Consider the following 17036-nt stretch of genomic DNA (forward strand, 5'->3'; position numbering starts at 1 on the left):
AGTGGCCAGTCAAGCTATAGTTAGAGAAGCAGCATACTGTACTTTATTGTATTGTTTTGCCTTTTGAAAGAATACGCTGATCTGTAATAATTGGTGCGCCGTGCCATATGTACGGCTCAGCTAGAGAATATCACTTTTGTAAATTGTTTTATGTCATTGCATACCCCTGTTTACTCTTTCCTAACACTGCATTCCTTGCCTGTAAATAAATTAACCCTTTGTTGTTTGCACCTCATCTTGTGTACCGTAGTCTCCCTGCATTGTGGTGGTCCCCCGGCCATCACTTCACATGCCTTTGCTGTAAGCTAAGCTCTTGTTATGTTCCAAAAAAAGTTCTTGTTTGTAAACAGCTTCAAAAGAAATTTTAGTAAGGTCAAAAGACAAACTACATTTCAACCTAATAACCATGACAGAATAGCTTTTTCATGCTTCCTTGAAACAAAAAAATGGTTGAAGTGAACACATGCAAGTATATTGAGGACAACTTATTATAAAAGCATCTTACACATTTCCCAAAGTAAAAAATGGTGAGGCATTAAGGTTATTTTATTCCATCATCTAAACTATAAAGTGACACAGCTAAACTCAGCTGACCCGCCCAAAACATTGACTCACGGAAGGAGGGTAGACTGGGAGATCAGAGCTGTCAGTCATTATATATCTTTCACACTGCAAAATCTGCTCAAGCCATGGTGGGGGTATGTTCTTTCCTTTTTGTGTTGCTGTTTGCTTATGATTGTATAATGCTGACCAGAGTAAATTATGTCAAGTCCAACTGAGCTTTTATCAGAAATTCTTTTTTGGGGCATGTACTTTGTCCCCTCAATGACATTGAACAATCATAAGAGGTAAAATGACAACTCATTTACCTTTTTAATTTTGTCTACCAAATGCCAAGGCAGTATGGTCAGATGATACCCATAAAATAAGGTTAAGCACAAATAAATTTAGCAAAAAAACAAAACAAAACACTACCAATTTGTTATTGACTTATGTTTTAGTTCAACTTTTTTTGTCCAATCAATCACACAATACTTTTTTTGCACACGGAGTTGTAGTTGATAAATACTGTTCTGATGTTGTGCTATATATATATTTACTACTTATACACAAAAAAAAATGGTACTATTTCTGGGGAATTAGCTGCGAAGATCACCATAATTTCTGACAGTGAGGTTCTCAACGCCCCCTGCATGATTGCAGAGAGCACTACTCCTAGAATCAGTGAAGGAGAGCTGAATAAAGAAGCTTAGGAGTAAAACTTGAAATTACTAAAGTACTCAATCAGAGTAGAAGCTTGGAAGAGGCCATGCAGACTACAGGCTGTTGTAAACTCATCTGCAGCCTACTAAACGTCAGCCATCTGATTACACCACAACATTTACCAACGGCTCCCACTGATCACATTATGGAACTGCTCAGTAATCTGAGGAGGGGGAATATATGACTAGTACCTGTGTACTCGGAGCAGAGGACATATTCCCCACAGGTGCAGTGGCAGCAGGATTAGTTGGTTTCGCGGAGGCAGAAGTACATACAGGAAGCGGCGTTGAGGTCTGGCTGGAAAATCTTTGTGACAAGAATTTTCTGCAGGTTTTTTTCGGGCATGGAGTTGCTATGAAGGAACAATAAACAGTTAGAAATTAAATGAAGTGCTGCACATTTGTGTTTTTAATAGTCTCAGTTATCTCAAAGCCCTCAGATCTCATAATCTTGCAGCCATTGGAAGAACAATGCAGAGAAATTCTGGCCAGAAAAATCAAGAGAAGTGGAGAATGAATGAAGGAAATTTAAGAGAAAAATACCTTCTGCGGTAATGCTGGTTGGGTCAGATTGTAGGGCACTTCGGCTATATCTGACGATGCACCCCTGACCGCTGGGCCCGTTCTGGCCATGCTGGGGTTAACTCACTGCAGTGACGTGGTGTTCAGGATGTGCATCCCTTCCCAGTGAAGGACCATCCCCTTCATTATAAAAGTGCAGCAACTTGGCTTCCTGTCTCTCTCCTCATCTGAGATCCGGAGCAGGTTGCTCTGCTGGTAAGAAGATGACTGACCCCCTCTATGATGCGGTCTTGGAGAGAATCAGAAGAGAAGGTGCTACCTGGTTCTCCAGCATTTTGGAGGAACACAGCACCATAGTTGATGGTTGTGGTGTCAGTCATTGCATGGGAGCTCCTGGTGGTTGGTTCAGGTCTCGGCGGTTTCCAGATTATAGCTTGTTAGGGTTTGTTGTTAAGCTGTGTGATGCTATTATATAGTTTTCTTTCCATACTGCTTGGTGAAGAACTGGTGCTATTCTTCACAAAGTACAAAATCATTAGGCAAACGAGTAGTCGGAAACAAGCAGAGGTCAGGGCAGGCGGCAGTACAAAACGTGATCCATTGAACAAGCAGAGGTCAGGGCAGGCGGCAGTACAAAACGTGATCCATTAAACAAGCCGTAGTCAAAACCAGAAAATCTGTCTGAGAAGCAGCTGCGTACAAGATGTTATGGGCATGCTGCAAGCCACTCACCACTATATTTTCCTCCGGCTAAATGATAGTGCCGCGGTATTCTCTCCTAGGGAGAATAACCTTCCCAGTACCAGAAATGTTGCCCTCATCTCTCCTGTAGGTCCGCCGTACTCCCTGTGGGCTCATCAGCATTTCTTGCATGTTGTTTCTAGCAGCATAGCTGACTGGCATGTCTGGCATAGGTCTGTAGGCCTGTTTAGCAGTCACCGTAATACACGGTGGAACTTTAGGTGTTTGAGAGGATGTTGGCTCCTTCCTGGTGTATAGGATCTTGAGCGCTTTATCTCGTGTATACCTCACCTAATGTGTTGATGAGTTTCGGGCGTTTCCTTATAACCACTGGCTCTGGTTCTTCACTGATGCTTCCATATTTTTCCTTTAGATACAATTTCAGTTTTTCAAACTGGTGCATTTTTTTAGTTGGTGGAAGAGATGGTGGTGGATTTTTCACATTTTGGCCCGTTTCGGTTGGTGGAGTATGTGGTGGTGGACTTTCTGAATATTGGCCCTTTTCAGCTGGTGGTGAACTATTCAAATATCGGCCCGTTTCCTGTTCTGGTGTTTCAAACAGGCATTTTTTAATAAATAGCACGATAGAATAAAGTGCTGCCATCAGACCCCCAGTGAAGCCAGTTTGCCTTTGGTGGTGTTCAGGCCTCTGGCTGTATGGAGATGTCCTGGCATGTGGGAGACGTCTCCGTAGTTGGATCTTCCCTCCAGCTACGGGTGCAGCCATTAGGCTGCCTTTCCCTCCACACACACAAGTGTGTGTAGATGGTAAGAAACGCTCCCAAAAAAAAGTTAAAAAAAAAAAAATACAATAAAGGAAAAAGTAAGACTCAACTCGCTCTGGAACAGTGTTCATCTCTCCGCTCTACCTCTGCTTGCCTCGCTCTGACCGTTCTTGCTGAGCATTCCATGACTCAGGGACAACGCTTCTGTGATGTCATAAAGCCGAACACAGCAACAGGTCTAATGTAGAAAAACTAGTTATGTTACCCATGGAAAACCATCTAATACCAGCTGTCACTGTACGGAGAGGGGTTAGCTGGATTGGGATGAAATGTATAAAAATTTACTAGAGCACAAGTCATTGCTTTAAAACAGGAACCTGTCAGCAGGATTGCGCTGAGTAACCTACAGACAGTAATCCGATTTTTCACACCTAGCATCTGATTTACATCCGAATGCAGTGCGATTGCGATCTGCTACATGTTTCCGCTACATGAGAAAGGCCTAAAGAGAACACTGCCCGGACCTGGACATTCATATACTAAGATTGGTTCATGTTACACAGTCCTAGAAAAGCAGGGAGCAGTCATGATTTGCAAGAAATGTATGAACACATGAGTTCATGAATTTGGTCTATTTTGGTTCATCAAGGGCAGAAAATCTAATTAGGCCAGCTTTTAGCAGGCAAGGATGTGCAAATTTAGTGCCATTTTCAGCCATACCTTTAAATAAACCTGACTCATAGCAGATGTCACCAGATTTCACAAGGCATACATTATATATTTTAAACCCAAAGAGGCTGGTGTACTTACGCTGAAAACTAATGTCATAATAGCTGTGCTTTTTTTAACCTTGCCTGATTGACCGTTCCTCAGTGTCCCTTCTGCTGCAGAGTTCTCATAGTGCTCAGGACAAAGCTACATCTGTCAGGCTCGGTGTATAGAGAATTTAGACTCTGGCAGGACTCAATTTACATTTTACTGTCAAGATATCACAGCCATTCAGACACGGATTTAAAAAGTACACAGTTTGTCCAATTTGGTGAAAGATTAAGAAAAACACAGTCTTTTTTGTTGCACACCACCATTTGTGACTTTTCATTTAACAGTAAGAAGGAACCAAATAAAACATGATAAAGGGAGGAAGGCCCCATCTTACCTGTTGTGCTTCACTGACAGACTGGAATATAGCATACCAGTAATTGTTGTGCGCAAACTCACAACTTATCACTTTTGGATAACTTTCGTTATTGAATATTGCTTTCACCTCCTGTAAGATGCCAAAAAAAGAAAGTTATCAGACATGAAATTTAGAGCAGAATGGATTAGAACACAGAATTTGATCCATAATTCCTTTGAAAACCTAATGTAATTGAGAGGGGCAGGGTCGTTACAGATTTGCGTTTTTTATTTTAGTAATTTTTAGTGACTATATGAGAAAAAAAACCAAGACACAAAACCACACTCATCACTCCTGAACCCACTATCCCTTATCCCCTTATCGACTGCTAATATGCCTTTTAATGACGGCAATTAAGGGTACTTATGCCTCAGTGCCGCTGTTTAACTTCGCTGAGAAATAAGTGTATAGCGCCCCCCAGAGTCTGAGTTACTCTGGTGTCTCGGCTACTAGGCATAGCTGAGAACCCAGAGAACATGATTCGGGTCAATGACCCCCCAAACTCACTTCAAATGTGAGGTGGTCTTTAAAAAAATAGTTTTGCAATTTTTGTTGCAAAAATGAGAAATTGCTGGTCAACTTTTAACCCTTATAATGTCCTAACAAAAAAAATCCACTGCTCAAAAAATAAAGGGAACACTAAAATACCACATCCTAGATTTCTCTGAATGAAATATTCCAGTTGCAAATTTTTATTCATTGCATAGTGGAATCTGTTCTGAACAATAAAACATAACAATTATCAATGTATATGAAAATGAATATCCCATGGAAGTCTGGATTTGGAATGATACTCAAAATCAAAGTGGAAAATCAAATTATAGGCTGATCCAACTTCAGTGTATAAATGCCTCATGACAAGGAAAAGATGCTCAGTATTGTGTGTGGCCTCCACGTGCATGTTTGACCTCCCTACTGTACAACGCCTGGGCATGCTACTGATGAGGCAGCAAATGGTCTCCTGAGGGATCTCCTCCAAGACCTGGACTAAAGCTTCCGCCAACTCCTGGACAGTCTGTGGTGCAATGTGACATTGGTGGATAGAGCGAGACATGATGTCTCAGATGTGCTCAATTGGATTCAGGTCTGGGGAACGGGCGGGCCAGTCCATAGCTTCAATACCTTCATCTTGCAGGAACTGCTGACACACTCGAGCCACATGAGGTCTGGCATTGTACTGCATTAGGAGGAACCCAGGGCCAACCACACCAGCATATGGTCTCACAAGAGGTCTGAAGATCTCATCTTAGTACCTAATGGCAGTCAGGCTATCTCTGGTGAGCACATGGAGGGCTGTGCGGCCCTCCAAAGAAATGCCACCCCAAACCATTACTGACCAACTGCCAATCAGGTAATGGTGAAGGATGTCGCAGGCAGCAGATCACTCCCCACGGCATCTCCAGACTCTTTCACATCTGTCACATGTGCTTAGTGTGTTCCTGCTTTCATCTGTGAAGAGCACAGGACGCCTGTGGTGAATTTGCCAATCCCGGTGTTCTGTGGCAAATGCCAAGCATCCTGCACGACTTTGGGCAGTGAGCATAGCCCACATCTGTGGACGTCGGGCTCTCAGATCATCCTCATGGAGTCGGTTTCTAACCATTTGTGCAGACACATGCACATTTGTGGCCTGCTGGAGGTCATTTTGCAGGGCTCTGGCAGTGCTCCTCCTGTTCCTCCTTACACAAAGGTGGAGGTAGCGGTCCTACTACTGGGTTGCTGCCCTTCTATGGCTCCCTCCATGTTTCCTGGTGTACTGACCTGTCTCCGGGTAGCGCATCCAGCCTCTGGACGCTACGCTGACAGACACAGCAAACCTTCGTACCACAGCTCGCATTGATGTGCCATCCAGGATGAGCTGCACTACCTGAGCCACTTGTGTAGGTTGTAGAGTCCATCTCATGCTACTTTACAACGAGTTTGAAAGTACAACCAACATTCAAAAGTGACCAAAACATCAGCCAGAAAGCATTGGTGCTGAGATGTGGTCTGTGGTCCCCACAAGCAGAACCAATCCCTTATTGAGGGTGTCTTGATAATTGCCAATAATTTCCATCTGTTGTCTGTTCCATTTGCACAACAGCATGTGAAATTGAATGTCAATCAGTGTTGCTTCCTAAGTGGACAGTTTGATTTCACAAAAGTTTGATTTACTTGGAGTTAGATTCTGTTGTTTAAGTGTTCCCTTTATTTTTTTGAGCAGTGGAAATTATATATATACATATATATATATGTGTGTGTGTGTGTGTGTGTGTGTGTGTGTGTGTGTGTGTGTCACTGACATGTGTGTATATGTGTATATATCTATTGTTTGGTGAGCTGTCACTGTGATTTTACAGTAGCCGACATGAATTGCCGGCTTTTCAAAGGATATCGATGCGTAGAAATCAGATAGCACTCTCATGGTGCGAGTGCTGTGCGATTTTTTTTTTCTCACACCTATTGACTTGTATTGGCAAGTCTTGTCCGAGATACACAGCAATACGCTGCATGCTGTTAATTTTTTTCTCAGTCCAATTTCAGCTGAGAAAAAACATCGCAGACGAGATGTCACCCATTGAATAACATTGGTCCAAGTGGAATCCGTTTTTTTAACGTATTGCACTCATCCGTATTTTTCTCGCAAATGGGTATGAGCCCTTACACTGTGTCCTGCTATGGGACACTCATTTTGTGCAGGCTGATCGCTTCTATAGCATGCAGATGAAGCAGCATCTGCATGCTATAGAAGCTGTCAGCGCAGCAGTTTCTGTACACTAACCTGAGATACTTCCTGACATGCACTGTCAAGTTTCTCAGCTCTGAAGACCCAGATGTCATCATGACAACATCAGGTCTCCATCGCAGTGATCGGGACCCCGCATCACGCCGCCGGGTCTCCGATCCAAAGGCAGAGGGGCTGTCAGTTCTCAGCCTGCTCCTGGAATGCTGCAATTGTGTTCGATCGCAGCATTTCAGGGCTTAACGTGCCGGGAGCGGTCTGTGACTTATTAAACTGATAAAGAAAGAAAGCAGCGGGTAAAGGTAAGGATCACCACAAACAATATGACAAATAAATTTTATTGAGACAATTAAAGTTAGACAAGCAACAGACAAGTTAAAAACAATTAATGAACCAAAAGGTTAACAAATGAACAACAGCATGAAGGGCCTTATAAGTGCCCCCACACACAGGAAAGACCCCTCCTCCACTATGTGCACCTGAAATGTGTTATGAAAAGAGACACGAAAAGCCACTGACAATAATGACAAAAGTTAAAGGGAATCTGTCACCCATTTTTCCGCATATAAGCTGTGACCACAGACATTAGGGGCTTATCTACAGCATTACAGAATGCTGTAGATAAGCCCCCGATGTAACCTGAAAGATAAGAAAAACAAGTTATATTATACTCACCCAGGGGTGGTCAGGTACGGTCCAATGGGTGTCGTGGGTCCGGCGCCTCCCATCTTCATGCGATGATGTACTTTTCCTTGCTTCTGTCGCGGCTCCTGCACAGGCGTAATTCTCTGCCCTGTTGAGGACAAAGCAAAGTACTGCAGTGCGCAGGCACCGGGAAAGGTCAGAGAGGCCCGGGGCCTGCACAGTGCAGCACTTTACTCTGCCCTCAACAGGACAAATCAGTACACCTGCACAGGAAACACGACAGAAGCAAGGAAGAGGATGTCATTGCATGAAGGTAGGAGGAGTCGGACCCGCAACACCCATCTGACCGGACCGCCCCCCGGTGAGTATAATCTAACTTGTTTTTCTTCTCTTTCAGGTTTCACGTTCTAGAATGCTGTAGATAAACCCCTGATGGCGGTGGCCGCATCTTATATACGAAAAATGAGGTGACACCATTGTATTTTTGATATCACGTGACAAATCTCCAGGTATTTCTTTGGTGTGTTTTATTAACGTTTGTCATTATTGTCAGTGGCTTTTCGTGTGTTTTATCATAACACATTTCAGGTGCACATAGTGGCGGAGGCGTCTTTCCTGTGTGTGGGGGCACTTATAAAAAGCCACTGACAATAATGACAAACGTTAATAAAACACACCAAAGAAATACCTGGAGATTTGTCAAGTGATATCAAAAATACAATGGTGGCACCTCTTTTTTTGTATATAAGATGCGGCCACCGCCATCAGGGGTTTATCTACAGCATTCTAGAACGTGAAACCTGAAAGAGAAGAAAAACAAGTTAGATTATACTCACCCGGGGGGCGATCCGGTCCGATGGGTGTCGCGGGTCCGACGCCTCCTACCTTCATGCGATGACATCCTCTTACTTGCTTCTGTCGTGTCTCCTGTGCAGGTGTACTGATTTGTCCTGTTGAGGGCAGAGTTAAGTACTGCCCTGCGCAGGCCCCGGACCTCTCTGACCTTTCCCGATGCCTGCGCACTGCAGTACTTTGCTTTGTCCTCAACAGGGCAGAGAATTACGCCTGTGCAGGAGCCGCAACAGAAGCAAGGAAAAGTACATCATTGCATGAAGATGGGAGGCGCCGGACCCACGACACCCATCGGACCGTACCTGACCACCCCTGGGTGAGTATATTATAACTTGTTTTTCTTATCTTTCAGGTTACATCGGGGGCTTATCTACAGCACTACAGAATGCTGTAGATAAGCCCCTAATGTCTGTGGCCACAGCTTATATGCGGAAAAATGGGTGACAGATTCCCTTTAACTTTTGTCATTATTGTCAGTGGCTTTTCGTGTCTCTTATCATAACACATTTCAGGTGCACATAGTGGAGGAGGGGTCTTTCCTGTGTGTGGGGGCACTTATAAGGCCCTTCATGCTGTTGTTCATTTGTTAACCTTTTGGTTCATTAATTGTTTTTAACTTGTCTGTTGCTTGTCTAACTTTAATTGTCTCAATAAAATTTGTCATATTGTTTGTGGTGATCCTTACCTTTACACACTCCTTTTTTTCTTTATCAGTTTAACTCCTTCACGACACATGGCGCTGGCTCCCTGACTTTAATGCAGGCTCCTACGCTGAGCCTGCATCTTTCTCTGCACATGATGGCTGATTTAATCAGCCATCATGTGCCTTCTAACAGCCGCAGGTGAATTAGAGCTCATCCAGCAGCTATTAACCTGTTACATCCAAATGTAAATCTCTGATAGCGGCATTTAATATGAGCCGACAGGGGGGCATGTCATTCCGCACTCCCACGTGATCACCGGGAGCTCTCATGACAGTCGAGAGTCTGCTGAAGACCATCATGCCTTCAAGTTACTAAATGGGGCTATTAAATCCAGTAAAAATTGGAAAAAAGTTTCAAAAAAATATGGGGAAAAAAAGGTGGAAATCGCTCCCTTTTAACCTATTAAAAATAAAAATTATAAAAACATATGTTTGGTATCACTACATTTGTAAATGTCCAGTCAATCTAAATATAAAATAAATTAATCCGATGGATTAAAAAAAAGCAAAACTCCAAAATTACATTTTTCATAGTTAGAGTAGCAGCATACTGTACTTTATTGTATTGTTTTGCCTTTTGAAAGAATACGCTGATCTGTAATAGTTGGTGCATCGTGCCATATGTACGGCCCAGCTAGAGAATATCACTTTTATAAATTGTTTTATGTCATTGCATACCCCTGTTTACACTTTCCTAACACTGCATTCCTTGCCTGTAAATAAGTTAACCCTTTGTGGTTTGCACCTCATCTTATGTACCGTAGTCTCCCTGCATTGTGGTGGTCCCCGACCATCACTTCAAGTGGCGCTGCGAGCAGGGTGACTATCACCAAGATGCAGGCAGAAGGCTGCAATAGCGAGAATGCTAGTGTTAGTGGGGTGGACCCTGGCAGTCGCTGCTGCGGGGCCCGAAGAGAAGCCATCCCCAGAGAGGACTGGGCGGATCATCCTTGACCAAATGGAAGTGGATGTGAAGGCTCTTGGCCTTGAGCGTGTGTGGGCGATAGAAGCTATGCTATGGGAAAATCAGGTTGCATTCGCCCGTCACGCCGAAGATTTTGGCTGTACCGAAGCGATCACACTCAAGATACCGACCGGGGACGCTTGTCCAATTCGAGAATGATACCGGCAAATCCCACGCAAGATGTACCAAGAGGTGAAGACATTATTGAGGCAGATGCTGGATTCAGGAGTCGTGCAGAGTAGTCAGAGCTAGAGTTGAGCGACTTTGGTCGGATCGGGTTTCATGAAACAAAATTTGTTTCAGATGAAACTGGTCCGACTAGGGCAAAAAAAGTCGGAGTTTATCCGAAACCCGACCCCAATGCAAATCAATGGGGAATAAAAGTCGGCATTGAGTGGATGAATGTCATCCGCTCAATGCCGACTTTTATTTCCCATTGACTTGCATTGGGGTCGGGTTTCGGATGAAACTCCGACTTTTTTTGCCCTAGTCGGACCAGTTTCATCTGAAACAAATTTTGTTTCATGAAACCCGATCCGACCTAAGTCGCTCAACTCTAGTCAGAGCCCTTGGTTGGCACCGGTGGGGCTCGTCAAGAAGAAGGATGGGACCATCCGGTTCTGTGTAGATTACAGGAACTCAATGCCTACACTGTGCGAGACTCATATCCGTTACCCCGCATTGAGGAATCCTTGACAGCGTTTGGGAAAACCAAGTACTTCTCCACCTTGGATCTAGCAAGCGGATACTGGCAAGTGGTCGTGGCCGATAAAGACAAGGAAAAAACTGCCTTCATCCTCCCTATGGGATTGTTCGAGTTTAACCGGATGCCCTTCGGGCTCTCCAATGCTCCGGGGACGTTTCAACGGCTGATGGAAAAGTATTTGGGAAACTTAAACTTTGAGGCTACCCTGATCTACCTGGATGACATCATTGTGTTCTCTGCCTCGTTCGAAGACCATATTGCCCGGCTTGGACAGGTACTCGGAAGACTGCGGGCTCATAACCTGAAGGTGAAGCCAAAGAAGTGCCACCACTTCAAGAGAGAGATCCAGTACCTATGCCACATAGTGTCACAAGACGGAGTTCTGCCTTCACCAGAAAAGCCGGATTACTTAACGGTAATGCTCTTTTAATGAGTCCACAACAGCACCCACTGGAGGTATCGGATCCGCCCATTTGGAACAGGAAACCCTACAGGAAAGATAAAAGGGGCGGTCCGCCTTTCCTCCTCAGTTTTACGTTTCAGAGTACCAGAAGGACCGCCAAAGATTAGGCAATGTTCTCTTATTTTAACATCTTTCTTATCCATTATTTGGTAATACTTTAACTATTGATATCTTTAGGGGGGGAAGTGAACGGGTGCTGTCGTGGACTCATTAAAAGAGCATTACCGGTAAGTAATCCGGCTTTTTACTCTTCGCCACGACAGCACCCACTGGAGAGATTCCAGAGACCATCACCTGGGTGGGACCACCGTGCCAAGGATAGTCCTGCCAAAGCTTAAGTCAGAGGTTGATGAAAGATCAAGTCTGTAGTGCTTATAGAAGGTAGAAGGGGATGACCAAACTGCCGCCTTACATATAGTTTCAATCGGAACATCTCCCTTTTCCGCCCAAGAGGTTGCCATTGCCCTGGTGGAATGCGCCCTGATGTTCCCTGGAGGATCTTCGTTTTTTGCGGAGTAGGCTAAACGAATGGCCTCTCTGATCCACCGGGAAATGGTGCTCTTCGTGACTCCATACCCCTTCTTACAGCCCTGAAATGAAACAAATAGGGCCCTGCTCTGCCTCCAACTGTTGGACCTCTCCATATATCTTAGGACAGTTCTTTTGACGTCCAGAGTATGGAACCTCTGCTCTTCCGGAGTAGAGGGATTTTTATAGAAGGTTGGGAGGAGTATCTCCTGAGATCTATGGTATTTTGTTGCCACTTTTGGCAGGTAGGCAGGGTCTGGTTTTAATACCAATCTGTCTTGGTATTCTTGGAAAAAAGGTGGATCTATTGACAAGGCCTGAATATCACCCACTCTTCTAGCTGAGGTCAGTGATACTAAGAGGGCCATTTTAAGTGCTAAGTATTTGAAGGGTATTGTGTCGATCGGCTCAAAGGGGTCTACCGTTAGGGCGTCTAAGACCAGATTTAGATCCCATGTAGGGACGGAGGGTATGTGGATTGGAGTTATTCGTTCACATGCTGTAATAAAACGAGTTATCCACTTGTTGCCTGCTATATTATGGCCATATAGTGCTCCTAATGCCGATATTTGTACTCTCAGTGTATTTACTGCTAAGCCTAAGTCTTTCCCCTTCTGCAGAAATTCCAAGATTGGGATTATCGGAACTTCTGTTGTATGAGGTACTGTATGGAATTGAAGAAATTTTTTCCATATTCTAGTGTAAATTTGGGTCGTGGACTGTTTTCTACTTTGTAGTAGTGTAGCAATTAAGGACTCCGAGAATCCTCTTGTCCTCAATAATTGCCTCTCAAATTCCAAATTGGATAACTTTCATTATCGAATATTGCTTTCACCTCCTGTACGATGCCAAAAAAAGAAAGTTATCAGACATGAAATTTAGAGCAGAATGGTTTAGAACACAGAATTTGATCCATAATTCCTTTGAAAACCTAATGTAATTGAGAGGGGCAGGGTCGTTACAGATTTGCGCTTTTTCATTTTAGTAATTTTTAGTGACTATATGAGAAAAAAAAACAAGACACAAAACCACACTCATCGCTCCTGAACCCACTATCCCTTAACCCCTTATCGACTGCTGATATGCCTTTTAACGACTGCAATTAAGGGTACTTATGCCTCAGTGCCGCTGTTTAACTTTGCTGAGAAATAAGAGTATAGCGCCCCCCAGAGTCTGAGTTACTCTGGTGTCTCGGCGACTAGGCATAGCTGAGAACCCAGAGAACATGATTCGGGTCAGTGATCCCCCAAACTCACTTCAAATGTGAGGTGGTCCCTAAAAAAATGGTTTTGTAATTTTTGTTGCAAAAATGAGAAATTGCTGGTCAACTTTTAACCCTTATAATGTCCTAACAAAAAAATTCCACTGCTTAAAAAAATAAAGGGAGCATTAAAATACCACATCCTAGATTTCTCTGAATGAAATATTCCAGTTGCAAATTTGTATTCATTGCATAGTGGAATCTGTTCAGAATAATAAAACATAACAATTATCAATGTATATGAAAATGAATATCCCATGGAAGTCTGGATTTGGAATGATACTCAAAATCAAAGTGGATAATCAAATTACATGCTGATCCAACTTCAGTGTAAATGCCTCATGACAAGGAAAAGATGCTCAGTATTGTGTGTGGCTCCACGTGCCTGTTTGACCTCCCTGCTGTACAACGCCTGGGCATGCTCCTGATGAGGCAGCAGATGGTCTCCTGAGGGATCTCCTCCAAGACCTGGACTAAAGAATCCGCCAACTCCTGGACAGTCTGTGGTGCAATGTGACGTTGGTGGATGGCGGGAGACATGATGTCCCAGATGTGCTCAATTGGATTCAGGTCTGGGGAACGGGCGGGCCAGTCCATAGCTTCAGTGCCTTCCTCTTGCAGGAACTGCTGACTTACTCTAGCCACATGAGGTCTGGCATTGTACTGCATTAGGAGGAACCCAGGGCCAACAGCACCAGCATATGGTCTCACAAGGGGTCTGAAGATCTCATCTTGGTACCTAATGGCAATCAGGTTCTCTCTGGTGAGCGCCACCCCACACCATTACTGACCCACTGCCAAACAGGTAATTGTGAAGGATGTTTCAGGCAGCAGATTGCTCTCCATGGCGTCTCCAGACTCTGTCATGTATGTCACATGTGCTTAGTGTGTACCTGCTTTCATCTGTGAAGAGCACAGGGAGCCAGTGATGAATTTGCCAATCCTGGTGTTCTGTGGCAAATTCCAAGCATCCTGCACGATGTTGGGCTATGAGTACAGCCCACATCTGTGGACGTCGGGCTCTCAGACCATCCTCATGGAGTCGGTTTCTAACTATTTGTGCAGACACATGCACATTTGTGGCCTGCTGGAGGTCATTTTGCAGGGCTCTGGCAGTGCTCCTCCTGTTCCTCCTTACACAAAGGTGCAGGTAGCGGTCCTGCTGCTGGGTTGTTGCCCTTCTATGGCTCTCTCCACGTTTCCTGGTGTACTGGCCTGTCTTCTGGTAGCGCCTTCAGCCTCTGGACGCTATGCTGAGAGACACAGCAAACCTTCTTGCCACAGCTCGCATTGATGTGCCATCCTGGATGAGCTGCACTACCTGAGCCACTTGTGTGGTTTGTAGAGTCCGTCTCATGCTACTTTACCACGAGTGTGAAAGTACAACCAACATTCAAAAGTGATCAAAACATGTCAGAAAGCATTGGTGCAGAGATGTGGTCTGTGGTCACCACAAGCACAACCAATCCTTTATTGAGGGTGTCTTGATAATTGCCAATAATTCCCATCTGATGTCCTTTCCATTTGCACAACAGCATGTGAAATTGAATGTCAATCAGTGTTGCTTCCTAAGTGGACAGTTTGATTTCACATAAGTTTTTTTTTTACTTGGAGTTAGATTCTGTTGTTTAAGTCTTCCCTTTATTTTTTTCAGCAGTGTGTATATATATATATATATATATATATATATATATATATATATATATATATATATATATATATATATATATGTCACTGACGTGTATATATTTATGAATGTATTCTATGTGTATATATCTATTGTTTGGTGAGCTGTCAGTGTGATTTTACAGTAGCCGGACGTGAATTGCTGGCTTTTCAAAGGACATCGATGCATAGAAATCAGACAGTACTCGCATGGTGCAAGTCCTGTGCGATTTTTTTTCTCACACCCATTGATTTGTATTGGCAAGTCTCGTCCGAGATACACAGCAATACGCTGCATGCTGTGATTTTTTATCAGTCCTATTTCAGCTGAGAAAAATAATCGCAGATGAGATGTCACCCATTGAATAACATTGGTCCAATTGGAATCTGTTTTTCTAACGTATTGCACTCGCCCGTATTTCTCGCAAATGGGTATGAGCCCTTACATTGTGTCCCGCTATGGGACCGTCATTTTGCGCAGGCTGATCGCTTCTATAGCATGCAGATGAAGCAGAATCTGCATGCTATAGAAGCTGTCAGCGCAGCAGTTTCTGTACACTAACCTGAGATACTTCCTGACATGCACTGTCAAGTTTCTCAGCTCTGGAGACCCAGATGTCATGACAACATCGGGTCTCCATCGCAGTGATCAGGACCCCGCATCACGCCGCCGGGTCTCCGATCCAAAGGCAGAGGGGCTGTCAGTTCTCTGCCTGCTCCCGAATGCTGCGAAGGGCAGAGAATTACACCTGTGCAGGAGCCGCGACAGAAGCAAGGAAGAGCACATCATCGTATGAAGATGGGAGGCGCCAGACCCGGACCCACGACACCCATCGGACCCGGACCGTACCTGACCACCCCTGGGTGAGTATAATCTAACTTGTTTTTCTTATCTTTCAGGTTACATCGGGGGCTTATCTACAGCATTACAGAATGCTGTAGATAAGCCCCTAATGGCGGTGGCCACAGCTTATATGCGGAAAAATGGGTGACAGATTCCCTTTAACTTTTGCCATTATTGTCAGTGGCTTTTCGTGTGTTTTATCATAACACATTTCAGGTGCACATAGTGGAGGAGGGGTCTTTCCTGTGTGTGGGGGCACTTATAAGGCCCTTCATGCTGTTGTTCATTTGTTAACCTTTTGGTTCATTAATTGTTTTTAACTTGTCTGTTGCTTGTCTAACTTTAATTGTCTCAATAAAATTTGTCATATTGTTTGTGGTGATCCTTACCTTTACACACTCCTTTTTTTCTTTATCAGTTTAACTCCTTCACGACACATGGCGCTGGCTTTGATGCATTCTCCTACGCTGAGCCTGCATCTTTCTACGCACATGATGGCTGATTTAAACAGCCATCATGTGCCTTCTAACAGCCAGAGGTGAATTAGAGCTCATCCAGCAGCTATTAACCTGTTACATCCAAATGTAAATCTCTGATAGGGGCATTTAATACGAGCCGACATTCCACGCTCCCACGTGATCACCGGGAGCTCTCATGACAGTCGAGAGTCTGCTGCAGACCACCATGCCTTCAAGTCCCCAAAGGAGGCTATTAAATCCAATAAAAAGTGGAAAAAGTTGTTAAAAATATGTGGAAAGAAAAGTGTAAATTGCCCCCCTTTTAACCTATTAAAAATAAAACAATTATAAAAAAAGCATATGTTTGGTATCGCTACATTTGTAAATGTCCAGTCAATCTCAATCTAAAATAAATTAATCCGATCGATAAAGAATCAAAACTCCAAAATTACATTTTTCTGGCTGCTGCACGTTTGCAATAAAAGGCAAAGAGAGGTGATAAAAATATTGCATCTACTCCCAAATGAAATCAGTACAGTCTGTCAGTTTTACCATTACCGTTACTTTTAGGTTCAAGCAGTGTCGGACTGGGCTGCCAAGGGCCCACCAGTAACATTGACCTTGGGAGGCCCACTTTTCACTTGCATACAAATATTACACTAACCCCCGTTCACAAATTTACCTATATCTTTATATCAGCGGTCTCCAAACTTTTTGACCTTGAGAGCCACATTCAGCTCTGAGAGGGGGTTACGAGCAACATCCTGCTCTTGTCCCCTTCAAAGTAGTGTCAACCAA

The 17036-nt window shown here is 43.9% G+C and overlaps 1 long non-coding RNA gene across 1 annotated transcript in view; it reads right to left on the reverse strand.

The window, feature by feature from the left end:
* Positions 1–1450: 1450 nt before the first annotated feature.
* The window catches only part of LOC141100077 (uncharacterized), a 35451-nt gene continuing 19865 nt past the window's right edge, over positions 1451–17036 (reverse strand). The window contains exons 3-4 of the long non-coding RNA XR_012234595.1: positions 4407–4517; positions 1451–1615 (exon numbers count right to left, since the gene is read on the reverse strand). This is a non-coding gene — a long non-coding RNA (uncharacterized lncRNA). The remainder of the gene's footprint in view (positions 1616–4406; positions 4518–17036) is intronic.

This window comes from Dendrobates tinctorius, unplaced genomic scaffold, assembly GCF_039654945.1.
Source record: "Dendrobates tinctorius isolate UK_male_01 unplaced genomic scaffold, ASM3965494v1 ptg000103l, whole genome shotgun sequence".
Lineage (NCBI taxonomy): Eukaryota > Metazoa > Chordata > Amphibia > Anura > Dendrobatidae > Dendrobates > Dendrobates tinctorius.